General features: G+C 35.3%; 1 protein-coding gene across 1 annotated transcript in view; it reads right to left on the minus strand.

Moving 5' to 3' along the window:
• The window catches only part of CNTN5 (contactin 5), a 603,295-nt gene that overhangs the window by 415,129 nt on the left and 172,384 nt on the right, over nt 1–15,782 (minus strand). Inside the window, exon 3 of the mRNA XM_031066019.1 lies at nt 5,962–6,101. The gene's annotated coding sequence lies outside the window, so the exon portion shown is untranslated. The remainder of the gene's footprint in view (nt 1–5,961; nt 6,102–15,782) is intronic.

Below are 15,782 nucleotides of genomic sequence, written 5' to 3' on the forward strand. Positions count from 1 at the left end.
ATCTGTCTATCACCCAATTACATTAATTCCACCTGAAATGGTGATAATTATGTCATATCTGGAAAGGCATGGTCAACGAGCTGTCTTCAAGATTCAGTGCTTCTGACTTTAAACATATTGAGCATTCACTACTCACAAAGTGTGTGTGGCTAAAAATATAAGACTTTCTCCTCCTCATTTCTTAGGAAAGTGTGTCTGTCTGTGTAGTATCTGTATCCATTCCCAATGTGAATGAGTGGCTGCCTTGTAGCTAATTTCAGCCTGGCTGGTAGGAGACAGTAGAGCAATGGGCGCAGTCTCAAACAGCCAGGTTTGAGACTGGACTCACATATTCACTATGTGGAAAGTATACATATTTTGGTCTTGATGGAAATTTTGGAGCTGTTTTTAACAAACATTGAAGGCTGCTTGGACTTTAATGGCTTGACAGGCTTGACTCATTGCTGCTTTCATGAAAAATATGGTGCCTCCTGAGATCCAACCAAAAGTGGAGGTGAGGCCCTAGCACACTTAATTTTGTATTTTGTATTTTTGTATTAGTTCATCCTTCAGCAGTGGGAGGTGGCACCCTCGGTGGAGTAGCTCTGTGTGTAGTTCGCTCCTGTTCTCACCAGGATTTCTGATGCTGTATCAGCACAAGAATTCACCTGCTTCAAAAATTTAGGCATGCTTTGTAGCTTACTGTGATTGCAAAGCCAGTCTGATAGCAAGATGGCTTGGAAAGTAAAAGTCTTACTGCCTTGAAATTTCCCTTAAATCTAGTATATTGGTTCAGCCCTAAACCAGAATGGAATGAAAAAACAAAACCAAGAATCTTTTCCACTGCATCAACCAATTCAGCATTGAATATATGATCTGTAGATAAGCCACAGGGAAGGGAGGGTCTCAAGGAGAGAACTGAACCACATCTTTTGCAGTGATTTGTCATTGGTAAGGCTTCACTGTAATGCCAGACTGAGCCTAAGTAACTGTCTTAGGATAAATTTTTTTCTTCTTTGGATCACATTGGGATGCATAAAAGGTTTCTTGTATGGAGACAGATTTATAGGAGACCTGAAACCTGTATACATGCAATTTGCTAGACTAGTATTTCTATTTTCCCTATTGTGCGTCAACAGAAGGCAGTGAACCACTATTATATGTTGCATTTTAGATTCTCATTAGCCTGGAGTAAGCTGTAAACATATATATCACAATTTAATCCATCAAATTATGTGCTCAGTATTAATGAAAACTGTACTAATAGCTGAATAATTCAGAACTATAGTCTAATAGGACTTCAGACATTACTCAGAAGACTTTTTAAAAAAAATATATTAACATAAAGTCTTAATTTTGAAGTGCTTTAACCTTTGTAAGCTCACAAAAAAGCAAAATATAGTATTTCATCGTAAAATTAAAATAAAGCAAACTGTCGGAACATAAAATTGAAGACAAAGCAAATGGGTTCAAGATCAAAAGCTTTGAATATTCTAGTTATTTCTAGTGCAGACACATAAGTAGGAAAGAGAAGAATCACTACTCATTTCAGGCCATAAAAACATTAATTTCCTCAGAACACAGGCATACTTGTTTCCAACAAGATATCAGTCATATAAGCCCCAAACCTCTTAAATCCTATTTTTAAATTAGTGTGTTTCTATTAACACTGCTACCTGTGATTGTCCTGTCTATATTGCTCTCCCCACCTTGAAAAGAAAGTTGTTACTCATGTGAGATGATCCAGCTGCTAGCAAAGCAGGTGCTAAACTGCTATACTTTGCGTCCAGCAGGCAAAACATTTTCTTTAAGATTGAAATTCGAGCCCTTAATGTATGAAACCAAAGGAAACCTTTTCTGATGAGAATAATTATGTCTAAAATAGATTTGATGGCATTTTCTATCTCTAGTGTTTTTAATTCTATAATCAAGGGAAAGTTATTCAGGTGATTTATGTGCCCAATGCAGGCTTGAATGGCTCTAAGTTACATAGAGAACCAATAGAAAGCCTAACTAAGTCACTGGAGTATAGTAAGTTCAGTACTCTTAACATGATCTTTGCATTTATATGGAAAAAGTATGATTTCTACAGGAACTTAAATGTAATTAAAAAACCCCAACCCAAAGTATTAGATGTAATCTCAAAAATCCATTTTGAACACACTAGATTAGAAATCAGTGTGAATAAGCAGTAAACTTTAAATTTTAGATCCCTTTAGCTCTTCAAAGTTAAGTAGGTAACATACAATAGCAAGTTATCTCAAAAGCAGGATTCCCAGGCAGAATCTCTTTTAAAAATAATTTTTCTCCAATTTGATTGGTGAAACAATGCATGTTCAAGGAGTCAAAATTTCTTTAATTAATATTTAAACACAAGCTCCTTTTTTCATGGTAAAATTCACATAGTGTATGTAATTTAAAGCTTATTGGTTCTCAAAAAATTACGTGAAAGATAGAAATTCAAGCAACCAGGATACAATTTAGAATTGTTAATTTTATGCTCAAAGAAATCCTAGTAAAAGCATTAAATGATCAAGAGCCTGAACACCATGATATTCACTGGTAGTAAGATGTTTTCCTTACCACTCTTGAAGCTTGTGCAGCCCAAAAGTAATCACAAAAAGAAAAAAATCTCACTAAAAATGCTACATTTATCCCTTTTAGAGCCACAGCCGTTTCTTTTTTAGTAAGGACAGAGTTCCTGCGGGTAGTTTTACCTGGCTATATGTCAAGAAAGCAGCCTTGTTTGATAGGGAGAACTGTCCCCACGGAACATGAACTGGCAGAAGGCCAGAGTCAGTAAGGAAAATTCAAAATCAGTTGCAGCAGAGCAGCAACCTAAAGTATCAATTTTTGAAATAATGGAGTCATTATTTATCACATGGAGTACTCAATAATACAATTTTTTCCCCCTGAATAAATTATAATAACCATTAGAAGTGAATTCAGTAAACACTCTTTTTCACCCATAGTTTTGAGCGAGTAGAATTTCTGGCAGGTACCCAAACAGGTCACCATGAGTAGGATAATGTGGCAATCTGTTATCATTAGCTCTGTTGGAAAGGTTCTGAACACACTAGAGAGAATTAAATGACCTGGAAAACTCAGTCTACGGAAAAGTCTATTGTACTCATCTCCTTTATTTCCACCTCTATGCATCACTGGAACAGTGGAACAGCAAGATTTGCAGTGGTGACAAAGATAAAGGTCATTTTTCAGTTTCTCTTTCATCCAGCATGAACCATTTAGGGACTGTTAAATTCTACACATTCAGAAAATTACTATTTTCTGTCAGATCCTTCTGCTCTCTTGGTGTGTTAGTGTATTGAAATTTTCACATTTGGAAGACATTGCAGATTTGTGTTTTAAAAATTGCTGCTACTTTTGTTCCTGACCATCATTGTTACAAGTGTCAGAATTTCAGATCATGCAAAATAACAATGTACAACCCCCCTATATAGCCCATTTTAGCAAGTGTTTTTCCTAACCAGTGTAATTTTTTCCAGCAAAACTTGAAAGAAAGAGCAGTTCTTAACAGCTCTATTAAATCTAATTACTATGCCAAGATCCAAATGGTCAAGATAGATACTATAAAGAAAATGACATAACTGATTCAAAAACATGCATCAGAGATGTTTCTGTTGTTTATATAAACTTTGTTGCTGTTTTCCATTTATTTGAGTGGTTAACTTTAAACAAAGAATGCAACTTTGATGTGCATCAGCTCTACTGATTTAACAGTTTTGTATGCAAACCATATTCCTGGGAAATCCAGCTAAAGGTATATCCACATCAATGAAAGAAAATAAACAGAGAATCAGCAGAATCTTAGGCAAATAAAATAAATCTTTTGCATTTTGGGAAAGGGGAGATGAACATATGCTTTGACCTCAAAGTTGAGAAAAAAATTCAAGGGACTGTAGGCAGGGAAGCTCAGGGTTTTCCCTAAATCTGCTTTGTTTCACACTATGTACTTACTGAGAACCTGAGGACATGGACTAACAAATATATGATTTTGACTGCATATTCTTCACCAGTAAATAAGCAGCTCCTGCTTGGGCATAAAATTATGCCAAATCTTTCTTCTTTATAGAAATGTAACAAGTTCATTGGAAATTTGTCTTATTTTTTCAACAGGAATTTCTATATTTGAGCACTTTATCATTTATGGCAAATGATTATGACATGGATTTAAGAAACAGACACAAGACTCAGTTCTGTTCTGTTGCAACAGAGGATGAATTTAACATCTCACACAAAGGCTGACAGGCCAGAAGTTGGTTCTGTCACTTGATATTATAGATTAACCTAGAAAGAATATCTACATAAATGATCCTGAAATATTTGTCAAAATGTGACTACAATAAACTTCCAGTCTAAAGACTAACAGAATTCTGGAATAGTATACACAATTATTTAGGCTATAAGAAATTATTTTGAGAAACAAAAATCTTTGGGAAACTATGTCTTTCACATATCATAAACAATTATGTCTTCAATTTATCTTTTCTGTTCTTTAACAAGAAAGATAAGAGAATGATTTTTCATTTATCTATTGGGAAAAAACCCTCTTCCCCTTTCTCTTCCCCTATCACTTTTTGCTCCTCAAAACTATTAAAGACACCTCTTAGATTCCAGAAAGCCTGCCTTGCGTGCATTCAGAACCAAAATATTGTTATATAACAAATATCCTTCAGTAAATCTTCTACTCTTGTAACACTTGTGGAAAAAGAAATTTTAAAAACCAACAAGTTAAAATTCATCTGCCAATCTTTCCTATGCTTTTAGTGCAATACATTTCTAAGGGCAGGAAAAAGAGTTAAACTGTGTTATTTTTAAAATGACACTGTGAATCTACTCATATCAAGTTCATCAGTTCTAATTCAGTTATGTCTTTTGGAGGTCACTGTCTCTCTCATTCATTACAATGGCTTCTGGTTCTTAGATATGATTCTCAATTAGTTGGGCAGGCAGGTAAAACATCTGACATCCAACAGTGAACTATGAGCTTCCAAATATGTTTGCACAGCCACACATTACACTTTAGCAAGCTCTTTACCTTAACCGATTAATAAACCATAGTTTGAGGTTAAGAATAAAGACTCAACTCAAAAATTAATTAGAGGTGTTCTGAACTACATGTTCATGAGTCATTCAGCTATGAAATGATAAAGCACACCAGTTAACAGATAACCGCAGACATTTACTCCATCTTATTTCAATCTGTGGCTGTACTCATGATAAATTGAAAATGAATAACCATCGTTCATCTGTATAGTGAATATCAGATTCAAATTACTCAAATCTGCAGCTGCTGTATCACAATGGTTTGTATCACAACAGGCTCTTGAATAAAGCACTTTCCATATTCGCCTGCTTGATTAATACAAATTTGTATTTATTCAGTACTCTAGCAAGGTATGCCCTGAGTTATGCAAACCACTTAATATAAACTGGAAAAACTATAAATCCTAAAAGGGGCATTATTCTTGACCTTCAAGAGGTTTACCTTTGTGGAACTCACTTGTCACATCAGAGTCCTGCCGCAAACACACCTATTCTAGACCTAGATCAAGCCTCACTGAAATACTTGACAGATTAAACATCCAGTATAGACTTTGTGACTCGTCTACAGAGATTTCTAGAATCAATTATATGGAACTAAACATGACAGAAAAATTAGGTTTCAAAACTTATTCAGTGCATTCAGGTCAAGAGCATACTGCAGTGACTATTTTAAAAACTTTCAAGGAGTGGTAAACACTTTTAAAACAGAACCTTTTGCAAACCCATGGTGAAAAATATAACAATATCATCCGTAAGACTAGATTGGTTTTTTAATCTCTGTTCCATTTGTGACCTTATTCAGTTTAAATTGCTCATGAGAGCATCTGTGTTTGAATTGAACTTTATAAACTAATAAAGGCAAAAATTAAAGACAATAAACATATCCCAAAAGCAGTTTGTCTAAACATCCAGTACCTCAACTTTCCAGTGGGCTGTACAGAAGCTGTTCTTCAAAACAGAACTGATCTCCACAGATTAGGTCCTATATGAGTGAAAGTCGACGATGCTCAGGAGCTCTGCTGGATCCAATTGTATTAGGACTCCCTTTTTGTAATCTGCGGGGGGGAAAAAAACGTTACATGTGTGTAGAGCTGTTGTTGAAGTGTTAGATGTGTAAAACCTTCTTCTATGTGGACATATGTTCATTTGGCTCTTTATGTTTGATTACTTGCATATTGCATGACACGACAGTGCTGCTTGGCTGAATGAGTTTAATCTGAGCTACCTGTCTTGCTTCAGAGTAGATACAGAATGCAAAAGTGTTTGTTTTATGTTGTTTGGTGGGAAAAAAAACTTATTTCTTGCAACAAGAACAAAAAAATTAAGAGAATTAAGAGAAATTAAGAGTTATTCTTTATTTGCTACCCTTTAAGAAAAGATATTGCTGGGAAGAATGGAAAATGTACAGGTTCACATTATTAGCCTCCTATGTTCAGGTAGACTCATCTATAATGGAAGGAATATAAAATAATTTCTGTTGTTTGAATTTAAACCAACTCATGAACATTTTTGTAAAGACGTTTTCTCACAGGAATTTTTTTAGAGTGACCTTTTCCAGACAACATGCAATTACAACTTTGTTGATTATTTCATTTTCAAGGTACTCATTTGAAATTACGCTAGAGGCATGTGTCTCCATTTAGCTTATTATCCTAAAAAATAGAGCATGACTTCCTTAAAATAATTATTGTTTGAACTATTCAATCATTAAGTTAAATTGACAACAGAGAAATCACAAGCACTTTTAATAAATTTGAACAATTGCTAGCAACCTCCGTTAGGAAAGCAAAAAAACCCCTTACTCCTCCCCCTCAAAAACCAACTAAGCAAAAAACTGCAAAACCCAAAAAAAAACCTCCCCAAAAACCCAAACAAAAAAACCACCCAAAACTCAAACAAAAAAAAAACCACTGTTGTGGTGTTCATGGGCATTTAAATTAATTTTCACATAAAGGCTAAAACCCAGTCTTTTCTGTGAAAAACTGTTTATTAGCTAAACAATTAACACAATTGTATCATGTTAAAGCTTTTCCTTTTTTCATTTTCTTCTATTCAATCTGATTTAAGTTTTTAAATGCTCCTTCCCTTGACTTTTTCATTATTTCATCCTGTCTAAAGGAATCATGGGGAATGTCTTTATGTTTGGGTTCACTGTCTACTTCACCTGTTGTCCTGGGAAACTAGTAGCAGCTGGAAGTACATCTATTAAATAATTTTTGCCCTCCTCTAACCAAAGCAACCAAATAAATAATAGCCAACTAAGTGTCCTAGTCATACCTGTTTATGTGACTGGCAGGAAATGTATTAGATATCCAAATTTCTTCTACCAAAGCACTGTGGTAGAACTGACTACCAGTTTCATAGCTAATTCACTTAAGAATTGTGAACAATCTTCCCTCATTCTATTAGCTTTGGAGTTTGAATTAAAAATTTTACCTAGACCTTGCCTTTGGAAAGGCACTGAATTCAGGGACTGGAGAATAGATTTGACTTATATTGCATATTTTGAAACAAAAACAAACAGTATAAGGGAGAAAATCTGTTGCTGTTCTGATTAATATTTTTGAAGCCCAGCCTAGAGGATAAGAATTTACTTAGGTGATATTACAGCTCTGCCTTGTACTGCTTGAATGATTCAAAGCTGCATCTACAGTCCAGAAACCATTTAGATTTGTGAAGCAAAGGAAGGCAATACGCTCATCCTTCTTCTAGAATTGGTTCACCTTGCAGTAAAATTTTAAAAAGATGATGAAGACAAAGATTAATTCCCATCAATTCCCATCTCTGACAGAAGCACTTCTGCACAACCACACTTTATTTCATTTGACTTCACCATGAGCTTCTCCAATCAGCACCTGGATATTGACAACCTCAGCTCTGAAGCATTTACCTAAAAGTTAGAAAAAGCCCTAGATACTTTTCTGAGTGGAAGGGATCCTGTAGCCCAGGGAATAAGATGTTGCTACAGCTACCAGCATGCCATGATCTTTGGACAAATTTCCAAGGCCATAAGACAGCCATGTTTACTTTGTCTGAACTTCTTTTACCTAGCTAAACTTTGTTATGAGCTCTATGTTAGAGCCGTAACAGCAATTTTTGAAATTGAAAGAAAACTATGTCTATTTAATTTTGCTTTTCCTTATCTTCCTATGGTAAAATTTTCTTATATGTGGTAGTAGCAGGTAGTTTTTCTGTATAGAATCTGATATTTATGACTGCAACATGGCATAGAGGAATATGGTTGTGGTACAGAGAAACAGACCTTGAATGGTGGGACACAGGATGCAATGCAGAGAGGGTAATAAGAAATAGGATACAAGCTGATGTTCCAGACCCAATGGCTATAAGCACCCTACTAATGACCAGCTAAGGTAGTACAGACCTGGAGAAATCACTTTTAAATGCAGCAAAGGGAAAAAAAGCATGTATCTCACTTATGTAAAGTATGCCATAATTAATAATTACAGAAGGAGCACACATGTGAAAAATAGAGACAAATAGCAAGTTATGAGAAAGTTGGCAAACATAGAAAAACTCCTTATGTGAGTCTAAGGTGAGGAAGAAAACACTCACAAAGTTACATTCAACAGCTGCAGCCTCTGCCCATGCTGAAGACAACATTTAGATCCATGTGTTGGGAAATCAAACTTAATAGGATAAAAATGTTATCAAGATTGTGTATAAGGAAATTTCAACTTCATCTGTGATGTTATAATTTTTGTTATTTTCAATTTCTTTCTCTTTTTTTTTAATTTATCTGTAGAAATAGTTACTGAACTAAAAAAAATCTTCAAGAGACAGGATTTAAATTACACTAACAATAAACTATTGAATCTACATAAAGGGTGTGGTGGTTTTTTGGCCATAAAAATTATGCTTTTTCACAGCACATTTTGAAACTAATTCCTAGATATTATTAATCTGATCAATCATTTGCCTGCAAAGCTTATGGCTACACCTGGGAAAGAAAGACATTGCTCTTAAAAATTGTTTAATTCCATTCTGATCATTTTATATTTTTATTTTGTAATGGAAATGAAAAGGAAATATACAAATTGCCTTTGGACAATAATAATGACAAATCCCTCCTCTTTGTACAGTTCAAAATTAACTTTTTTATTTCCTTTTATTACTTTCTCTTTTATAAGTTACAGAGGTATATATCCATGAGCTGGTTTAAGTGTGTCTTTATAATATAAACTAGCATTTTGTGTCCATCCATATCCATATGCCAAACATTTTTTTTATTTTTAGATTGATTTAACATGAATTAACAGGAATAATGATTTTTAAACAAATGGTCACAGATTTCATTTTTTAAAAACTTCTTTTGTTATGAAAATAAATATAAATCTGTGTTACTTTCAGCTGTGAACTGAATGTTAAAAAAATAATTTTGAAAGAAATGTTCCACAGTTTCATGGAAGCATGATGCATTAAAAGGAAAAGAATCACAATTTATTCAAACATTTTATTAGATATAAACATCTGCTGATCACTGAATTCCACAGAAGGTGGGCTAGCCATTAGGTTTCAGCAACTGAAAGAAACAATAAATCACAGCTTTTACTTTTACAGCCCATTACACACAAAGGTCTAAAACCTTTCTATTTGCAAGCCTCAGAGTACTCCAGCTGCAGAGTCTTTAACTTTCCAACTTTCTGTGACTAATAGATGTTATACTGTAGAATGAACAGGAAATTAGAGTGGAGAGAGGTGCAAAATCAGTATCCTTAGAAAGGCTGTGCAGGAGGGATGTGAAGAATAGCTCACTGTAGGGCTATGATGTCTCCCACTGATCCTCAGACAAGACAGATTACATTCTCATTAATGACCATTTAAGAATCAGTGGATTTTTATATGTTAGAAAGGAGAAGCAGTTATAAAGCTAATAAATATTGCGGAAGGGCAAGGTAGGAGAGGCAAATAGAGAGGCAATAGATTCAGCAAGAAATTTCGTTGAGACCTGCTGTAGTTGGAAAAAAAATAGCTTGAGAGTTGTATAGATCTTTCTCCTGCTTTTGACCTCACACAGGAAAGTTATGCCCTTTTAAAATTTCATTCTGTGTTGAAGGGTAAATCCTTTATTTTTCATTAAAATATCCTTTCAATTGACTTGCCCTTCAGAATTTATTAAACAAATATGCTGTTTCTGATGTAGCACAGTTCAGAAAAATAGTTACCTTCTTCTCATATGTCTATTCAATAATTCTACCTTTTTTCTTGAAGTGGCCAAATCAGATCTTTCTCCCACTTAGTTTAGCCTTTTTCCTACTGTGTCAAATGGACCCACAGCTTCTAGCTACTTTGAAAACATGTCATGGCATCATCGGCTGCATGGAAAAAAGAAGCTTTTCTAAGAAATGCAATACCTCCCACATTGAACTAGGGGAAACTCCAGGCTCCCTCAGACAGAAGAAGCAGGTTTCACTATCTGTGTCTGTATTACAGGAAAGAGGTTCCTGCTGTGCAACCAGACTACCTGGTGACTGCAAGGCAGATGGCACCATCCTCAGCAAACACAGTTTTGATAAGATCAAAGACTACTGTGTTCCTAAATGTCCTCTGGGAAACTTTTACTTTCGGGTACAGTGAAGAATAAGCTTGCAATAAAAAACCTCCAAGTATTTCTACTACGTATTTGAGTTTCAATCCTGCTTTTGGAATCTTAGTGCAATGTTTTCCATTTAGAGTCTTTTTCTTCTGCTTTTTTCTTCAATCTATTTCTGGTACTGTACCAGTCAAAGATTACAGACAGTGTAGATATACCAGGATGTCTGAATGGCAAGAAATTCGCCCTCAGATTCCTTATGAAATATACTGTCCATTGCTGGTCATATTTCAGCCCAAGCCTTTGTAAAATACATTTTAAAATAGAGTTTAAGCACATAAAACTACTCCACAAGTTAGCTATTTCTCCCATCTCACATTATCCTTGAATGTCTGTTTTGAATCAACCCATAGAGAAACCAAATGTAACATGGGACAGGGTTTCTACTGGTTTAGTTGGGAGTGTGAAAACAATTCTGTCCTTGTGTGATGGGCAACAGTCTGGTTAGCCCAAAGGAAGCTTTGTCTAACTCTGAACCTAAATTTAGAAGAAAAATATTCCACTTAGAAAACAAACGTCAAATGCTAAAGTGATGAGAAAATATTTAATCTTACAAGGGAATGATAGGTACCACACAGTAAACGGCATGTTCTCATCCCTGTCTTTCATGGACTTCTCCATGAAAATTTTCAGAAAGCCTGTGAATCTAGGAATTTATTTTAAATACATGCACATATCTCAGTAATTTCAAAACAATAATTTCATAATACATTTTTAATCTGGTAGACAGAAGTAGAGATCATTATTCAAGTTCTTAAATATGTAGCGACACATCCATCTTTATATTTTATTGAAATTTACAAGTAATTTTGTACTGACTACTTCCATCTACAAACTTCATAAACAGTAAGATGCTATCCCAGAATGGTCCTTCTTTCCTCACTTGCATTATAATAACAATAATAATGGTATCTGTAATATCTGTAACACCCACAACTGGTGCTGTCTGCAGTGCGCCATGATTTTTTTCACAATAGAAGTTAAAGTCCATTTTTCAGAAGGAAAACCATAGAGACATGAATTAGTAAGTTAAAGGTCACCAAGAGCTGATGCCAATAAATATGAGGTTTTTAATGGTCATTTCCATTAAAGTATAGAGCCCAGTATTGGAAGAACAATTGCTGAGATGCAGATATTGAAAAAACAAAATTATATGGCAGAAGATAATTCTTAGCTGTATAGATGAAACTTTGAGGACACACACTCAGCATCTAAAGATCATTTACAACTATTGTAAGTGGCATGATATTTGACTTCTGTTTCCTTTCTCTAACATCAGGAGATGTAGAGGGCGAGCAACACAGTGCTGCACAATTTGCTTTGGAATTTTACTCTGAGTCACAACTAATACTAATACAACTTTGTGATGCAAGCAGCCAACAAGTTTAGAAAGAGGAAAAGTACTAGCATAGAAAATTCCTGCTGGTATGGAAGCCATGAGCCTGGGAACTGTGTCCTGGAACAAGAAACATACTGAAAAAGAGCAGCTGGCCTCTTTAAAAGTACAAGCGAGGAGCCTGGAAAGTGGTGACCTCCTGAGATACCATCAGTAAGTGCAAACCTTAAGAAACTGCAACTTAGTCTCTGAAAAAGTGGAAGTAGTCCTGGAAAACAAAACTGGGCTGAATGAACAGAAACATCACAACTTTTTTTGGTGGTCTGGATGAAAAATAGACATCAACAGCATCTACTGGCTGCTCAAAATGGTGTGTTCTATGCCCCTTTATATCCCTACACTAGACAAAGAATTTTTATCCAAAATACAGCTTCTATCTCCCTGAGAACTTCCCATGCTGCACATGTTTTTAATTTTCTGAACAAGTTGAAATCTACACAAACTTTCTACAAGATCTTAGACTCTCATTGAGGACACCTGGCTAACACCATAGTCCATGATGCCAATCATTTTTGAAGTCAGACTCATTTAAGTTGTTGGTTGCTGCTTTGGGCCCACTTTTGGAGTGGTTTCAGTTTGTCCTTAACAGCTCTGGGTGGCTGGATCTCTCTTGGTGACTGGTTTGTCCTACACTTCAACATGATTTGGCCCATTCTGAAACCTAATTCACTCAAAACTGGTAATTTACGTCCATATAAGTAATATATTTTAAGTGTGTCTTCTGTTATATTGATGAGAAGTTGTTTCACTAATGAAAAACTCACAGTAACCTATATTAATTATTAGAATTTTTTATATTGATTGTTGCTATACAATTGATTGCTGATGCTATTGACTGTTGCCATACTATTGTTTGTTAATATATTATTGATAGCTCATAGTGATTTTAAATTGCTACATATATATTCACTTTATTGATCCTTTATATATTTGCTAGTGATGATGTCTGTGGTAGGATTCTTGCTCGTGTTGATTTTTGTAGTATTTTTGATACTCTGTAATAACGTAGAGAAATTTTAAGGAATTAAAAGCTTCCATCTTCTTGTGTATTACAGAATCCTACAAACCCCTTCAGCAATTTCTATGCATGCACAAGCTGTGTAATGCTGGGTTACACAGATCATGACACTGCTATTGAGTTTAATCTCACCTTTTCTTCATGCATGTTGTCTTGTCATAATTCAGTCTCTTCCAAGGGATCTGTTATGCATCTAATCTTGTTCCAACACTGTAAATCATAGGTATATTGATGGGACAAGGAAACTGTGAGAGAGTTCTTTGCCCAAACCTGTTTTCCAACTGCACTCCAACAGAATCTTCATGTTTATATATAGGGCCGCCTTTCTACCAGACGTGACGTTTCTGCCGGCACTGCTGCTGCATCATTGTTAGTAAAATAATACCCTTTAGAAACAAGCTCACTGGTTGTCAGTGCAAGTACTCAGCTCATGGTGAATTCCTTGAGCTCAACTTATGTTGCATCTGTTTGCTCAACTTCTTTTCAGTTGTGGAAAGATACTTATTTTCAAATCTAATCAACAAGATGTTTTCTTTCAACTTTGTAGCCACAGATAATTTTTCTTGGATATTTATCACTTTCTAAGAGGAAAGACAGAATTATGACTAATTGCATTTCTCTTCTTTTTGACTCATAATGCACACAATAATGTGGATCAGTGTGCAGTGAAGACTGAGTCAAGTCTTGTTTTTCAGAAGACCTGGTGAATAGCCATAGTCTAGCAAAGTGAGTCAGTTTCCCTCTGGTATTTTTTGTAATGCTTCCAGTATGTATAACGTAATAATGCTAACTTAAATCTCTTGTTATATAACGCAAGCAATCCTAAAAAGTTTTATAAACATTTTCAATCAACAGACCTTGTGAAGGCTATTATTTCCTATTTGCAGATAGGAAAATCAAGGAACATTTTTTCAAGTCAGCATTAAAAAAGAAAAAAGAAAAAGCTTGCAATCATCTAGGGTTTTAAGATATTGACTTTGAAATACTCTAATACTATTCTAATTGTCGAATCTGTCAAGTACCTGCATGTCTCACTTTTAACTGCTGTTCTCTCTGTTGAACACCTCTCAGAACAAAACTCCATGGTAGGTAACAAAAGGAAGTCACCCAAACTTTGTGCAGCTGCTTGCAAATTTGGACCTTCTAAGTGATTTTCTCAAAGTCAAACAGTGAGCCTCTGTCTAAACAGTAAAAGAAATTAAGTCTCCTGCCTGTCACTTTACTTTGGAAACATGCTGCTTCTCATTCTCTCATTCTCCTTTAATTAGAAGAGTGGTCTATTAAAGCAGCAAGGAAAATAGCATTACTTAATAAGTCAATAAAAGAGAATAGGTAATGCCGGAGTAAAGATCTGACAATATGCAGTACCTGTAACTAAAAAACACTAAGGACAAAAGATGACTGAACTATTCTTTTATGCAGACAAAGGTACTGAGAAGCAGCACCATGATAACTGGAGAGTGAGGAGGGCTCAGTGACTAAACAGTAGCCTCAGTGGCTTTGCCATGTCATTCAGAGCATTTTCTACCCAAGGATGAAAGTAAGTTCACAGATGCCACAATTCTGTGCAAATTAAGTGTAGGTGGAGCAAATGAGATAAAAATCAGAGATACATTCTAGGGCTAGTCATAGAAGAATTTAATGAAGAGTATATTTCTTTTTTTACTAAGTGGATGATCAGGGGACAGATACATACTTCGAATATTTTAAACATAGGAAAATTTCTTTCTAAATATATCAATTTAGTTAAATCAAAGTTGAAATTGTGATGGAAAAAGTGTAATTTGGAACAGATGCCAGATTTAGAACTACAAGGGATGAATACTAAAGGCATTAATTTTTACTGAAAACATTATTCCAACATGCATAAGTGTCCTCATGCCAACATTGCTTTCATTGCTCCCATAATGTGAGTCCTGACTGGGCTAAAGACTGAAGGTCTCTCCATCACCCCAAGATTATTAAATCCCCACAATTGTCCTCTTGCTCTCTTTCCCACATTGCCCTGTGCCTCAAATCACAGTTAGTTTTCAGCTCGTGCAACACTCTGTCCCAGAGAACCCACTAGATCTTTGTTTATCCTCATTCCCAGGGGCTCTGAACACCTTCCTTTTTGCCTTCCTTCTCTTCCTCCATTTCCTCTTCCCCTTGCTTCTCTCCATCAACCTTAGAAATTCATCTATGTTAGAGGTTAAAGTAAAATGGAGGGAGGGGGACATGGCTACATCTGGAAAAATTATAGATTCAGATGAAGGTGCCTGGCTTAGCTAATCACATACCAGCATCTTAATGTGTTTCTCGTGCTTTGCTAATTTTCTTTTTCATTCTCTCAATGGTTTCCAAATAAATATTGCTCCTCCTCTTAGTGTTGGAACTCTTAAATATTCAGAGTTGCTTTGATATGTTATTGAAAAAACCATCAGGTTATTGGTGCATGGAGAAATATTATCAAGTAAAGATCTCTCCAGCTCATCTTGTTACACAAGTCCTAGCAATATTTCTAATATTAATCTTCTAACAACATACTCATGGAACTACAGACCATTCAGCCTTACCTTAGTCCCTCGGAAGGTTATGGATTAGCTAATGCTGGATACTATTTCCAGGCACATAAAGGACAAGAAAATCATCAGGAATAGTCAGCATAGCTTCCTGAAAGGGAGGTCATGCTTGACCGGCTTGATAAACTTGTACAATGAAATGACTGACCT

The sequence above is a fragment of the Geospiza fortis genome, unplaced genomic scaffold (assembly GCF_000277835.1).
Source record: "Geospiza fortis unplaced genomic scaffold, GeoFor_1.0 scaffold16, whole genome shotgun sequence".
In the NCBI taxonomy this organism is placed as follows: Eukaryota; Metazoa; Chordata; class Aves; order Passeriformes; family Thraupidae; genus Geospiza; species Geospiza fortis.